The sequence below is a fragment of the Rhinolophus sinicus genome, linkage group LG02 (genome assembly GCF_036562045.2).
Source record: "Rhinolophus sinicus isolate RSC01 linkage group LG02, ASM3656204v1, whole genome shotgun sequence".
In the NCBI taxonomy this organism is placed as follows: Eukaryota; Metazoa; Chordata; class Mammalia; order Chiroptera; family Rhinolophidae; genus Rhinolophus; species Rhinolophus sinicus.
The window spans coordinates 18,683,155-18,697,069 of record NC_133752.1 but is presented as its reverse complement, the minus strand read 5'-3'; the positions used below and the strand labels follow the sequence as shown (position 1 = coordinate 18,697,069).

At 38.6% G+C, this 13,915-nt stretch overlaps 1 pseudogene; it reads right to left on the bottom strand.

Moving 5' to 3' along the window:
- Positions 1-12,844: 12,844 nt before the first annotated feature.
- LOC109456663 (small ribosomal subunit protein eS4, X isoform) lies at positions 12,845-13,620 on the bottom strand (annotated as a pseudogene).
- Positions 13,621-13,915: the final 295 nt, after the last annotated feature.

Sequence of the window (13,915 nt, the reverse complement as noted above, 5' to 3'; positions counted from 1 at the left end):
GCTTTAAGAATAACATAAATTTTTCAACTTATTAAAAAAGGAAAGAGTACAGTCTTGTTAAGAGAATTTGGAACAATAGAGGATGTAACTTTCAACATAGCCTCCTATTATAATATCATGAGATTATTTCAGTATGAGTAATGGGAAAGGATTTTTGTTTGTGTGTTGTTGGTTTTTTAGGTGGAAAGAACAGGGTGCATAATGATATAGAGAAAACAAAAACTGGATTACTCTCAGGAAACAAAAACCATTTTTTATTGTGCTAGTACATTAGGAAAATAAAGAGGGTAATGGGAGATAGGCCATGAAATACGAAGAGCGGGAGAGCACATTGGCTACAAGGCTGAGTAATTTGTACGTTCTTTGGTAAGAAAGAGTTTGGAAGATTTCAAGCAGGCAGTAGTTCTGACATGCTTATGGGCACAGGGTTTACATTTATTATCCATGTCATTACCATCTTTTAACATAAACTTTTTGAGGGTCTACTACAGGTGATACAAACAGGTCATTCGTCCTTATAATACACAATGTAGTTGTTAAGTCAAGAAAGAAATCTTTAAGAATATTAATGATATAATGGCTTACAGAAGTTCCACACAATCAGACAAATTCTTAACAAATTATCACAATGCTGCTGCTGAAAACAATTAATTCTGAAATATTGACTATTTATATTGTCAAAGCATAAACAACTGTATTTGCTTCCTTTCCCTTTGGTCATGACTATGTGATCCATTAGAATTGCTTATGACAGTTTATTTTATTTCTTTTCAGCTGCTTCAGAAACCCAGCTCTAGGCAATTAATTACACAAATCATGTTGTGAGGGAGATTAGTGACAAAGATGATCAAAATTGCTAAAGTGCCTATATCCAGAATTGTCCACTATGATACACATAACTCTACTTTTCACTTCCTCACATAGTTTGGTTTGGTAGAATTCAGTGAAAACTGATGTGAAATTTCATTGTTTAAAAGTTTGTTTCAATACTGCATAAAAATACCTTTGCAAATGCTACATCCATTTATTTACATATACTCATGCATTGCACTGGGAATACAGCAATGAACAAAGTAGACAAAAATCCATGATGTCATGGAGCTTTAGCTTACATTTTAGTGGAAGGGAGAGGCAGACAACACACAAACTTTACATGTATATGTACATTAATGTGTAGGTGAATATCTATATCTATCTATCTATCTATCTATCTATCCATCCATCCATCCATCCATCCATTAGGGTTCACCAGAGAAACACAATAGGATATAAGAGACTTACTATAGAGAACTGGCATACACGATTATGGAGGCTGACAAGACCCAAGGTCTTCTGGGCGAACTGGCAAGCTGGAGAGACAGGAAAGCCAACGGTGTAGTTCCAGTTGTAAGGCCAGCAGGTTCAAGACCCATGAAAAGCTGAGGTTTCAGTTCAACTTCAAAAACAGGAAAAAGCCAATGTTCCAATTTGAAGGCAGTCAGGCAGGAGGAATTCTCTCTTACCTGGGGAAGGGTCACACTTTTTTGTTCTATTCAGGCTTTCAACTAACTAGATGAATCCCACCCATTTAGGGAGGGCAATCTACTATACTCAGCCTGCCTATTAAATGTTAATCTCATCCCAAACCACCCACATAGACACATACAAAATAATGTGGGGCCATATATCAAGTTGACACATAAAATTATCCATCACACTATGTATCTATTCATCTATCTATATTATTAGAAAAGGTTCAGTACTATGGGAAATAACAAACTAGGAAATGGAGATTGGAAATAGTGGATCTGTTGACAGTTACTTTTTTTTTAATATGGTTGACATGAATGCCTTACAGGGAAGGTGATGTTTGAATAAAGATATGAAGAAGTGTGGTGGTGAGGGCATAAGCTGTCAATACATCTGCGAGAACTTCCATGTACAAGGAACAGTAAGAGCAAAGTGCTGAAGCAGGAGTCACCATGAAATGTGGCAGGAACATCAAGAAAACCAGTGTGGTGGTAGCAGGGTCTGTAACAGGGAGACAGCCAATAAATTTTAAAATTTACATGAATCCTATGCCATCTTTAATTTGTTTATCTCAAAATCATGAAGGTGAAGCTAAATTTTATCCATGCTTAGTAAACAGTTTAATTATTTGCCAAAATAATTCTGTGCTTATCTCAGAGAATTGACTACATATTTAGAAAGACATGCAAGCTAAAAATCTGCAGCAACCAAGCAGGATTTTTCCCAGGTATGCAAGGCTGGCTCAACATTTGAAAAGCAATTAACGTAATCCATCACATCAATGGGCTGAAAAAGAAAAATCACATGATCCTATCAATAGATTCAGAAAAAGTGTTTGACAAAATCCCACACCTACCTATTCATGCTAAAACTCTCTGTAAACTAGGAATAGAGAACTTCATCAAACTGATAAGATAGCCACAAAACAAAACAAAAAACAGCTAACATATTACTTAATTGTGAGAAACTTGAAGGTTTCCCTCTAAGATCAGATACAAGGCAAGGACATCCCTTCTCACTACTCTTTTTCAGCATTGTACTAAAGCTTCTAGCTAATGCAATAAGGAAATAAAAGGTATCAAAATGGGGAAGAATGAAATGAAACTGTCTTTGTTCACAGATAACATGACTGTATATGTAGAATATCTGAAATAATTGACAACAAATCTACTGGAACTAATAACCTATCATAGCAAGGTTGCAGGATATGAGGTTAATATACAAAAGTGAATCACTGCCCTACATACTATTTGAAATTAAAAACACAATATCATTTACATTAGCACCCAAAAAGGTGAAATACTTAGGTATAAATGTAACAAAATATGTACAAGAACTATATGAGAAAAACTACAAAATTTTGATGAATGAAAGCAAAGACGAACTAAATGAATAGAGAGATGTTCAATGTTCATGGATAGGAAGACTCAATACTGTCAATATGTCAGTTCTTCACTTTGATCTATAGATTCAATCCAATCCCTATCAAAATAGCAAGAAGTCATTTTGTGGATATCAACAAACTGATTCTAAAGTTACACGAGAAAAAATAATTTCAGAATAGCCAATACAAGAGCCACCTGTTTGAAAGAGAAGAATAAAGTTAGATGACTGAAACTACCATCTTCAATGTTTGCAAAACAGTGTGGTATTAGTGAAAGAATAGACAAATAGATCAACAGAACATAACAGCCCCAAAAAGACCCACATAAGTGTAGCTAACTGATATGTAATAAAGGAGAAAAGTCAGTATAACAGAGCAAAGATAGTCTTTTCAACAAATGGTGCTGGGACAACTGGACATTCACTTGAAAAAAAGTGAATCTAGAAACAGGCCTTACCCCTTTCACAAAAGTAACTCAAAATCAACCAAAGACATAAATGTAAAATACAAAACTATAAAATTCCTAGAAGATAACAGAGGAGAAAATCTAGATGATGTTGGATATGGTGATGATTTTTAGATACTATATCAAAGGCATGATCCATGAAAGAAACAACTGATAACCCAGGTAGCATTGAATTTAAAACTTGTTTTCTGTGAAAGACAAGATCAAGAAAATGAAAAGACAAGCCACAGTCTGAGAGAAAATACTTGTGAAAGACATACCTGATAAAGTAATGTTATCCAGGATATACAAAGACCTCTTAAAACTCAACAATAAGAAAATAAACAATGGAATTAGAAGAATCAGGCAAAGACTTAATAGACACTTTACTAAAGATATACAGATGGCAAACAAGCATATGAAAAGATGCTTACAACATATGTCATCAGGTAAATGCAAATTAAAACACTAATGAGATATTATCACACACCTATTAGAAAGACAAAAGTTCAGAACACTCACAACATCAAATGCTGTAAGGATGTGGAGTAACAGGAACTCTTATTCATTGCTGATGGGAATGCAAAATGGTACAGCCCCTTTGGATGACAGCTTGGCAAGTTCTTACCAAATTAAACATACTTTCACTATACAATTCAGCAATGACTCTTCTTGGTATTTAAGTAAACAAATTGAAAATGGATGTCCACCCAAAAAAACACTGCACATGGATATTTATAGCAGCTTTGTTTATAATTGCCAAAATTTGGAAGCAACCAAGATGTTCCATTAAGAGAATGGATAAATAACTGGTGGTACATCCAGACAGTGGAGTATTATTCAGCACTGAAAAAATGAGCTAATAAACCATGAAAAGACACGGAGGAATCATAAATGCCTGTTACTAAGAGAAAAAAGCCAATCTGCATAGGCTACCTACTGTATCATTCCAACTACATGACATTCTGGAAAAGGCACACCCATGGAGACAGTAAAAGATCAGTGTTGCCAGGGGTTGAGGAGGAAGCAAAGGATGAATAGACAGAGCATTTTGAATTTTTAGGGCAGTAAAAATACTCTGTATGACACCATAATTATAGGTACATGTCATTATACATTTGTACAAACCCACAGAATGTACAAAAACAAGAGTAGACTCCAAGGTAAACTGTGGACTTCGCATAATTATTATATATCAATAGAGGTTCATCAGTTGTAACAAATGTACCCACTCTGGTGGGGATGCTGATAATGAGGAAGGCTATGCCGAAGGGATATGTGGAAAAATCTCTGTACCTTTCCCACAATTGTGCTGTTAATTTAAGTTGCTCCAAAAAATACAGTCTTTTTATAAAGATTTAAAAATGTACAGCAATATGTGAGAAGAGAGCTGATTGTTGATACTTTTCTCCCCCCAATCTAATGTCAAGCTTGCTATTTCATCCCTAATGTGGCATGGAATAAACCTGGCTGTGCCCAGCAGGGGGCCTGCGGGTTCTCTGTCTGCTATGTTGTTATGCTCTGCAGGGATATTTAAAACCATTCATACAGCTCTAAATCTCTGAGCATTTTCATATTGCTTTGTGACTCCACTTGGAATATAAATATCAATGACCTTTTCAGAATCAAATGAAGAAAACTTTTCAGTGAAATTGTTCCTTGCTTGTAACTAAAAAATAAGCAGTAGTCTCTGTTGTAGGAAGCCTATGCCTACTGATTATCTGGAGCATATGCATTATTTTCAATAGACTAGTAAACTCAAATGGTGGTGGTGGTTGGGGAGGAGTGTCTGCCTAGTTCATAGTGAGTCTTTCAGGAGCAATAGTTTATCAACCCCAGCCACTCTTAGAAACTATTCCTTGTACCCTAGAACAGTGAAGAGGCCTGAAAGCAAGCTGTCTTCTGGTTGTCTTACCCCACCTGCACAGCCATAGTAAATTGTTAATTGGTAGGAATCCTCCCAAGATAAATCAATTTGTGTTCTTTCTCTCCATTTTATTGTACTGAAGCTTGCGACAGTACTGACTTCTCATTCTGATTGTGAGGCTCTGAAAATCTGAGAGCAGGCCACTTTCCTATAAAGAAGTCTCTCCAAAGTGGACAGGAATAAAGTTCACAGTTAAAAGAAAGAGAGAGAATAACAATTTATTTGAAGATTATTGGGAATTTAACCCAGAATCAGGGGCTTAAACACCAGAATCAGGGGCTTAAACATCACTTTTCTCTCTTACTCTGGCTAATGTTTGTCAGAATTACCTTTCAGTAATATGTGACCAAGGAGTATCATTGTAATACATCAGCCTATAAAGGTGTTAAGTCTTCCCACCTCTTCTAACGACTTAGTAAGAGTGTGGCTATGGTACAGGTGCTAGGGAACATTTTATTCTGTTTTATTTCCTTTCTTATACATATCACATGAAACAACCAAGCTCTTTATCCATGTATTTTATAAGTGTGAATAATACATCTAATAATTTCCTTTACCACTGATTAATTCACCCTTTACAAAGTAATGTAGAAAATAAGCAAGGAGAATTCTAGTCTCACCTCATGATGGATTTGGGCATATCACTTTATTTGCCTTGTCTAAATTGTCTTTAAGGTCTCCTGCAGCCATATCAATAGATACTTCTTTATTCACCATGCAAATCTACAGTGGTACAATAGGAAAGGATTAATCAGCACCATGCTTTGAAAACTGTCAGAGCACACTGGTCCTCATAGAGTGCTCCAAGTACAACTGAATGCATATCCCAAAGAGGGTCATAAAAAGTTGTACTAAGTGAACTGCATAAGTGTCGTACAATTTATGATCACCTTATTTATAATCCCAGTTTTCCAGGCACACCCAGAAAGATGGATGGATAGAGAGAGAGAGAGAGAGAGAGAGAGAGAGAGAGAGAGAGTAATGACATGTAAGTTGTATATAAGCATTCTATAGGTGGAGTTCGGAGTACATTTAGAGGGTAGTCGTTCCTTCCTTTTCCATTTTTGTTATTTCAGGCTGTGTGGTAGTATGAAGTCCTCTAAAACTGTAGAATCCGAGAGAGAATAATTTTTTTTTAAAGGGAGGGGATGTGTAAGAGAAGACCATTTGCTCTGAGACATTAGACTTCCCTGTGAGGGAGGAGGAAAAGAACTTCAGATTTGATAGGAGATTAATGTTTAAAGAATTAACTAAAGTAAATTTTAATAGCCAAAAGGAGCAGAAAAGTTGTGGAACCTTTCTCAAGTATAAGAGTCTCTATAAGCTAATACCGATGGGAGATGTAAGAGAGCACAGTTGAAACCAACCTGACAACTAAAATCTTTCCACATTTATACCCTAATGGACTGAGAGTCTACAGACTGGGTATATTGCCATTATTATTTTTATTCTTATTTTCATTCATTACCTGACAAAACCTAAGATGTTTGTAGAGTTTTGTTTTGGTTTTGTTTTCTTTTTACTCCACCCTAAATCTGGCTATAAAATAGGATTTTCTACTCATCATTTTTTTTTAATACCTGAAAAGATTAACTTGTAAACTTCCTATTTTAAGTGTCCACTGTTAACCACAAGAGAAAAAATGGAGAAAAGATAACTAAATACTAAATGTAGAAATTTAACAGGTTTAACAAACCTATTAAATTTTAATAACTGGAGACACTTCCTTGTCGTCTCAGAGTCCCTTGTTAGATGGTTGAGGTTATAGAGCCACAGTCCATGAACTTGTGGTGATCCATACCTCCAGTCTTCTCTCCTTCCAGGGAAAATGAATAACCGGTTGTGCTACTTGAAGTTCTACCCACTGGGAAGATTTCCCATCAGTGCCGTCCTTCGGGACCCTCCTGTATTGGCGCGGCAGTGCTTCAGCTGTCCGCCTGCGGGTGATGTCTGCATGTGACGCAGAACCATATGGAAACAAGGCTGAGTTTTTCTTTCTTGATCACCTGCTCAACTGTTGGTTCACAAACTATCCCCCATACCTGGGCGGCAGCAAAAAACTGAAGAAAGAGGCAGACCACTCCGGATTGGTAGGTGGCACATTTGGTAAGCAAGCAAACTTTCTTCAAGGCTTGTCTTGGGTGGGCGCAAATGAGGAGCTCTCGATACCCACCTGCCAGAATATTGAAAGTTTCTATAGAGGTCTTACCTCACCTCAGTCACATATGCCTTTCAGATGGCTTCAAGGACACATTACTATCTCAAAGCTGTGTCCTTGGGGCAGGTTTTAGCGTGCGGAAGGCAAGCCAAATGCACATTCCTAGGATGGGTTTTGTCTGATTGCCCTAGTCCAGCTGGTGGATCAACTGGAGGTCACGTTGTCTTGATCTCCTTTGACATCAACTCATAGGTGAGGATTGAGAAAGAGAGGTCAGTGCCCCAGGGGTAGAAACAATGAACACTTGGGGCGCTGCCTCTTGCATTTCATGTGTGCCGTCAGGGTGTGCTTGAGGCTGATTTCAGATATACTACTTTCATTTTGTGGAGTGCTGCTGTGGCATGCCCAACTTTATGGATGAAAGGGTCAGATAATACCCCATTTGTGACGGGCAGCTCGAGTCACGTGTTAACTTACTAGCTTCTGGTAAGGCCTGGTAACAATCCAAAAGCTGTCTCTCAAAAGGAGAGGAGTCATCTACAGAAGATAACATAGCTTGGTTAAAAAATTCTAGGGGTATTCCTGATGATTCATCTGCATGTCCCTGCCAATGGCTCCACAAAGCATCCCCATTTACAGCTGATATTTCAGGCAAGGTCAAGTCTGCCACTCACATGGCCCACGTGGCAGATCATCTTGCATGGCAGTCTGCATCCGTGGCAGAGCTGTCTTTCGTTCTTGGATTAGTAAAATGGAAAGTGGATCAAAGTCACTGTGGCACAGGATATGACAAAGGGCCGGAGAGTTGCTATAATCCTAAAGTAGGACAAGGGAGCCTCAGGATGGCCCTGTCAGCTGAAAGAAAACTGCTTTTGATAATCTTTACTAACGAGTATAGAGAAAAATGCAGTTGCCATCTCTGTGCCTGCACAGCATGTGCCAAGAGATGAGTAGATTTGCTCTGGCAATTAAAGTACAGCTGGAACAGTAGCTGCAATTAGAGTCTCAACCAGTTACGTGAACTATAATCCATTCTCATTCTCCATTATTAGTTGTCTTCTTCATAGGCCAAATAAGTGAACTGAATGGAGATTAGTAGGAATTGCCTCCCTTCATCTTTCAAATTAAGTGCTCCTGGCACAAATCTTTGCAATTTCCCAAGAAATAGGGTATTGCTTTTGGCTTACTGTTTTTGTTTGTAGTGGCAGTTCAAGTGTCCTTCCTACAGTATTAGCCTCACTCTATGACTTAGGAAACCTATAGCAATGCCAGTTGCTAAGGAAGTATATTCAAATTTGGCATTCCAAAGTGAGAAATAATCACTAGGTAGGCTTCAGGAGCCACTGGACTCACTGTGAGAATGATCTGAGCCAAAAATCTGTTGATCACTTAATCTCCATAAACCCCTAATCTGAACAGTGCACCAAAACGGTGTTGTGGGTCTCCAGTGAGTAGTGTCAATTCACAGCCAGTGTCTAGTAATCAGCAATCCCCCAAAAGTTTGATATTTTCCTTTTCCCTTCCAATCTCTCTCTCTCTCTCTCTCTCTCTGTAAATACAGATTTGACCTTATATAATAAGACCATTGTCTTTGTATCTGATGATTCATAGTTCACAGGGAAGGCAATTAGAGGGGAAAAAATGAATATAAACTTGAGGATAGAAAGTGTTGATAAACTGTGGCATAGCTTATGGATGCTGTCAGTAAAAAAGAAAGAAAACTTTTTAAATTCAGAGAGTTTACTACTTATATACCAAGTAAAAGGAGAAGTAACCAAAGGTGCCAGTTTTGTCCTCCAGGGTAACACCAAAGCCAAAAGGACCTTATGACAAAACAACATGGGTGTAGGGCACCAGGTTGCTGAAAAGACTCTGCCATCCAATAGCTGAGAACTTTTATATTCTACAGCTGCATTTTAAGAGTAGTGAAGCAGAAATTCTCATACTTCATCAGTATCTGAGAGGCAGCGAGAATCAGAAACTCCCTGGTAGCTAGGAAATGCCCTTGTAGCACTTCCTCACAAAATTCCCATGTTCTCAACATTTTAGAAATATCACAGGGTGTTTTGCCCAGTTTGAGAGCAGCTGTAAGTGTTGCCTATAAGACCAATGTGAAGATATGCAAACTTGTCAGGGCACTATAGTGGACCCGTGATCCTACAGCAAAGGAAAGCTGGAATCCACACGCCTGAGCTGAAAACCACAAGTATGAGCTGTGACTCAAAGGACAGACTGGAACTTGTGTCATCTCTGCCTCCAACCTTGATGACACAGGTGTGCTCCTGGGGAACCAGGCATCCTTTGTTTCAGAGCTAAACACAACAGGTCCAAGAGTCAAAGAAGCTGAAGGAGAATCCAGTAAAAGGTGTATTTACAGGCCTGGCTTATGCCTGGCTAACCAATGAGAGTAGCCAGGAAGTAAATGACAAAGTATGTACATTACAAAGTTCTCTCTGCTTATCTTCTGAGCATAAAAAGGAACAAAATGGCTGCTGCTTCCATTTCTCCTTACAAAGCCTGCACAACAATATCTCCTGTCGTCCACCAATTTGAAATATACAGGGAAGGCTATTCGGGAAACAGCTCCACTGAGCCAAATCGATATTCTATAAATCTACCTGTTTCAGCTTCCGAGGGCTGCAATGACAAAGTATCACAAATTGGGTGGCTTACAACAGCAATGTGTTGCCTCACAGTTCTGGAGGCAGGAAGTAAAAAATCAAGGTGTCAGCTCCCTTTGAAATTTGTAGGGGAAAATTCTCCATTGCTTCTTCCTGGGTTCTGGTGTCGGCCATCAATCCTTGGCATTCCCTGGCTTTCAGCTGCATCACTCCAATTTCTGTCTGTCATCACATGGCCTTCTTCCTGTGCCTTTGCCTTCACATGATGTTTGCCTTTTTATTAGGTTGGTGCAAAAGTAATTGCGATTTTTGTAATTATTTTTAACCTTTGAAACCGCAATTACTTTTGCGCCAACCTAATATAAGGATACCGGTCATAGTGGATGAGGTTCCACCCTGATAACCTCATTTTAACTTGATTACACCTACTAAGACTATGGCAGAATAAGGTGACATTCACAGGTCCTGGGGGTTCAGCTTCAACATATATTTTAAGGGGACGTAAGTCAACTCATAACACCATGAGAGACGTTGAGCTTGAATAGGAGCAGCACATAAAAGCTTCATTCATTCATAAGCTTCATGAATGAGCGGCTCAGCTCTCTGTCATCCACAAAGCTGCATGATACTGAATCCCTGATAGTGAATAATATCTCAAACAGGACAGCCAGCCCTTTGGCAACAAGTAGATAATATTAAGCCCCTTCCATAATAAAAGGGTCAACATTCCATCCTCATATCCATGTGAGTATTTAACATATGGATTTACTTTTTCTGCCCAAAGAACCTCAGCCAGTCTACCATGTGGAGGGTGTAGCATACCTAACCCACTGGCATTAAGTCCCACATCACACAGCTTCTGACTGGGAACATTTGTCACAGTTAGGAGGTATAGGAGTAGTTCTCACTACCACATAAGCCACCAAAACCTGTGGCGGTGATCACTGAGGGTGAGCTTTTAAGCATAGATAGTTTAGAATGCAAAGCAAAGAGGACAAGGGACAGGTGTATCTCCAAGAACAACTGCAGTGACAGTGGCTATAATTCACTAACTTCCCTTTTCTAAGCTCCCTGCTTAGAGGACCATGAAGAAGCTGCTCCAGAATACGGGTGGAGAAGTGGATCTATGCAGAACAAGGGGTGAACTACCGTGGCCATGAAGCTGTGCTGCTCTGATCGCCTAGAGAACTTCTAAGGGAACATAGTGGACTGACAGCTTCTATCAGTTCTTGCCCCTTTGGAAAAAACTATGGTGTTGATTCTAAGACTAGACTCTCCTCATTCTACTCCCTGCCAATGATTGAGAGCAGTGGGGTTATCAGAGATGGTCCAGTCCTGCCTGATGCAGGAGTCTTACAACAGGCACAACGTTTGCTAGGGTCTCCTCCCACGCATGGCTAAGACTTGTGGTCTGAGGCTTTTCCCTGCCAAATCCTTTTTCCTTCTGGTTTTTCAAAGGTGTCATCATGCCCACATTGTGATCTTAAGGCTTTCCCTACCTACTCGTATTCCCTCACCATTTAGTTTTCACATGTTTTATTCCTGATAAATCTCTTACATGGCCCATCCTCCTTTATGTGTTCCTTGGAGTGCAGAATTGATATAGTAAGAATAAGAATGTGAAGCAGAAATTATGTCAGAGAAAGTAATACTAAGGAACAAAGTTAAAATAAAACCCTAAGTATGAGAAGTGAGTTTCAAACATGAAGGTGTCAGAGTTCTCAGGGAATTTAGACTCTTTGTCCAGCTTCAGGTGACAAACCATAATTGATCAAGGCCAACTCTTTTAGATCAAGCACAGAAATTGCCATTCAGTTTTTTGGAAAGTAATCTCAGTTTCCAATAGTTCAAGCCAATTAGATAGGAAGGTGGAGGAGTTCCCTGAAAGTTGGAGGTGAAACTTTGGGAAAGATACTCTCTTGATAAAAGAGACTTAAGAGGAATATACCTCTTTATTCCCTTCTCTGCTGGTCTTTGCATGCTGTTCAAAAAGATGTAATGTTTGTATCTGCATCTGCCATTTTCTGAATATAAGGGCAATCCAGGGAATTATAGAAAAGCAATAAAACATAAAAGAACTGAGATGCTAAATTATCTAACCCTCCATTTTTATCAGGTATTATACTACTTATTGCGAAAAGCATCCCAATTGATACGAGAGTAACATAAAGGATGGGAAGTTAGGCTAATAATGAGGACACATTTATTTTCTCTGTGTTGATTCTACTTACAAAATGATATCTGAAAACAAGAGTAGTAACCAATTCATACAGCATTTATTACACAATCAGAAATGTTAGTTTTTATTATTTTGCTATGTGTAATATTGTTAAAACACTATTAGCAACTTGCAGCCATAAGGGAGGGTCTCTGATGGTTTCCTGTTCCATTAATTAATTCTTATTAAGGTTACTTTCAAAATCCCTAGCATGTCACAATGGTAAAGTCATCCTCACACATGTCCCATATATGTCATTTTAAAATTCTCCACTCAATTTCATATTTCTCTCTTTTCTTGATCTGTTTTAATTAAGCAAAAAGGTAACTTTTCAAAGATTATTGGTAAATATATTCTCTTTTCATCGTATGTCAGCATTAAAATGGCATAATTGGACATGTGGAAGATTAAATACTCTTTATGGAATATAAACTAAAGAATGAAACTATATTAATTAAGTTATAAGTATATCTGTACTATATTTAGTACACTAGGCTCTTCCTTTTTTTTTTTTTTTTTTAATGCTATATTATCTTTAATTGGGGATGAAGGCTTTTCCAAGTGTGTCACACAGAGATCATTTCACCCACTGCTCTGTTTGGCTTCCAGTCTCTTGTCTCTCTCTCCAACAATGGTGAGGTGGATACCCTTTCCACAGGGAAGAGAAATCCATGGTTTGTTGTGTTTGCCAATAACAAAAGTGTTTGAGAGCCAGGGGGCAGGCTGTTTCACATGAACCACATCAAAAGAACCAGTTGTCTCTCTTGGTTGGCAATCACACCAATTCTTCCCAGGTTGGCACCTCCAGTCACCATGCACACATTACCAGTGTCAAACTTGATGAAATCAGTAATTTTGCCTGTCTCCAAATCAATCTGAATGGTGTCATTAACCTTAATGAGGGGGTCCGGGTAGCGGATGGTGCGAGCATCATGGGTCATGAGATGCGGGATTCCTTTTGTGCCCACAAAGATCTTTTTCACTTTGCACAACTTGTACTTGGTCTCCTTGGGTGTAATGCAATGAAACAGCAAAGCGACCCTTGGTGTCATAGATCAGATGAAAGTTCATTCCGGTCTTGTTGATGCTGATGACATCCATCAAAACAGCAGGGTAGATGACATCAATTTGGATTTTGCCATCAATCTAATGAACCACTGCATGTAAATCTTCTTGACTTCGTCTCCTGTTAGGGCATACTTTAGTCTGTACCTTAGGAAGATGACAAGATGGAGACATTCCCTCAGCTTGTGGGGACTGGAGGGTGGACGAGGAGCAAACACACCTGTCAGTTCATCCAGCATCCAGTGCTTTGGAGCTACTACGCGCTTCATATGCTTCTTGGGACCACGAGCCATAGCTGTGCTGGGCACAGAGAGAAAGCTTCTTTTTAACTAGTGTTTTCTGAGAGTAAAACCATAGTCTTTTCTCCTTGCATGTTCACTGAGGTTAAAAAGGCTAATATCTTGTGGTATTTCTATGCATGTCTCTCCTCATTCCATGTGACTCCAGGACACACACATACCCCTGTGTTAGGAGATGCTATTTAAAAAGCAGTTTTTTTGTTTTGTTTTTTGTTTTAATTCTAAGATATTAAAACATTAGGATATCAAATACATATATTAACTTGTCATTTCTGCTATAGGTAATTAC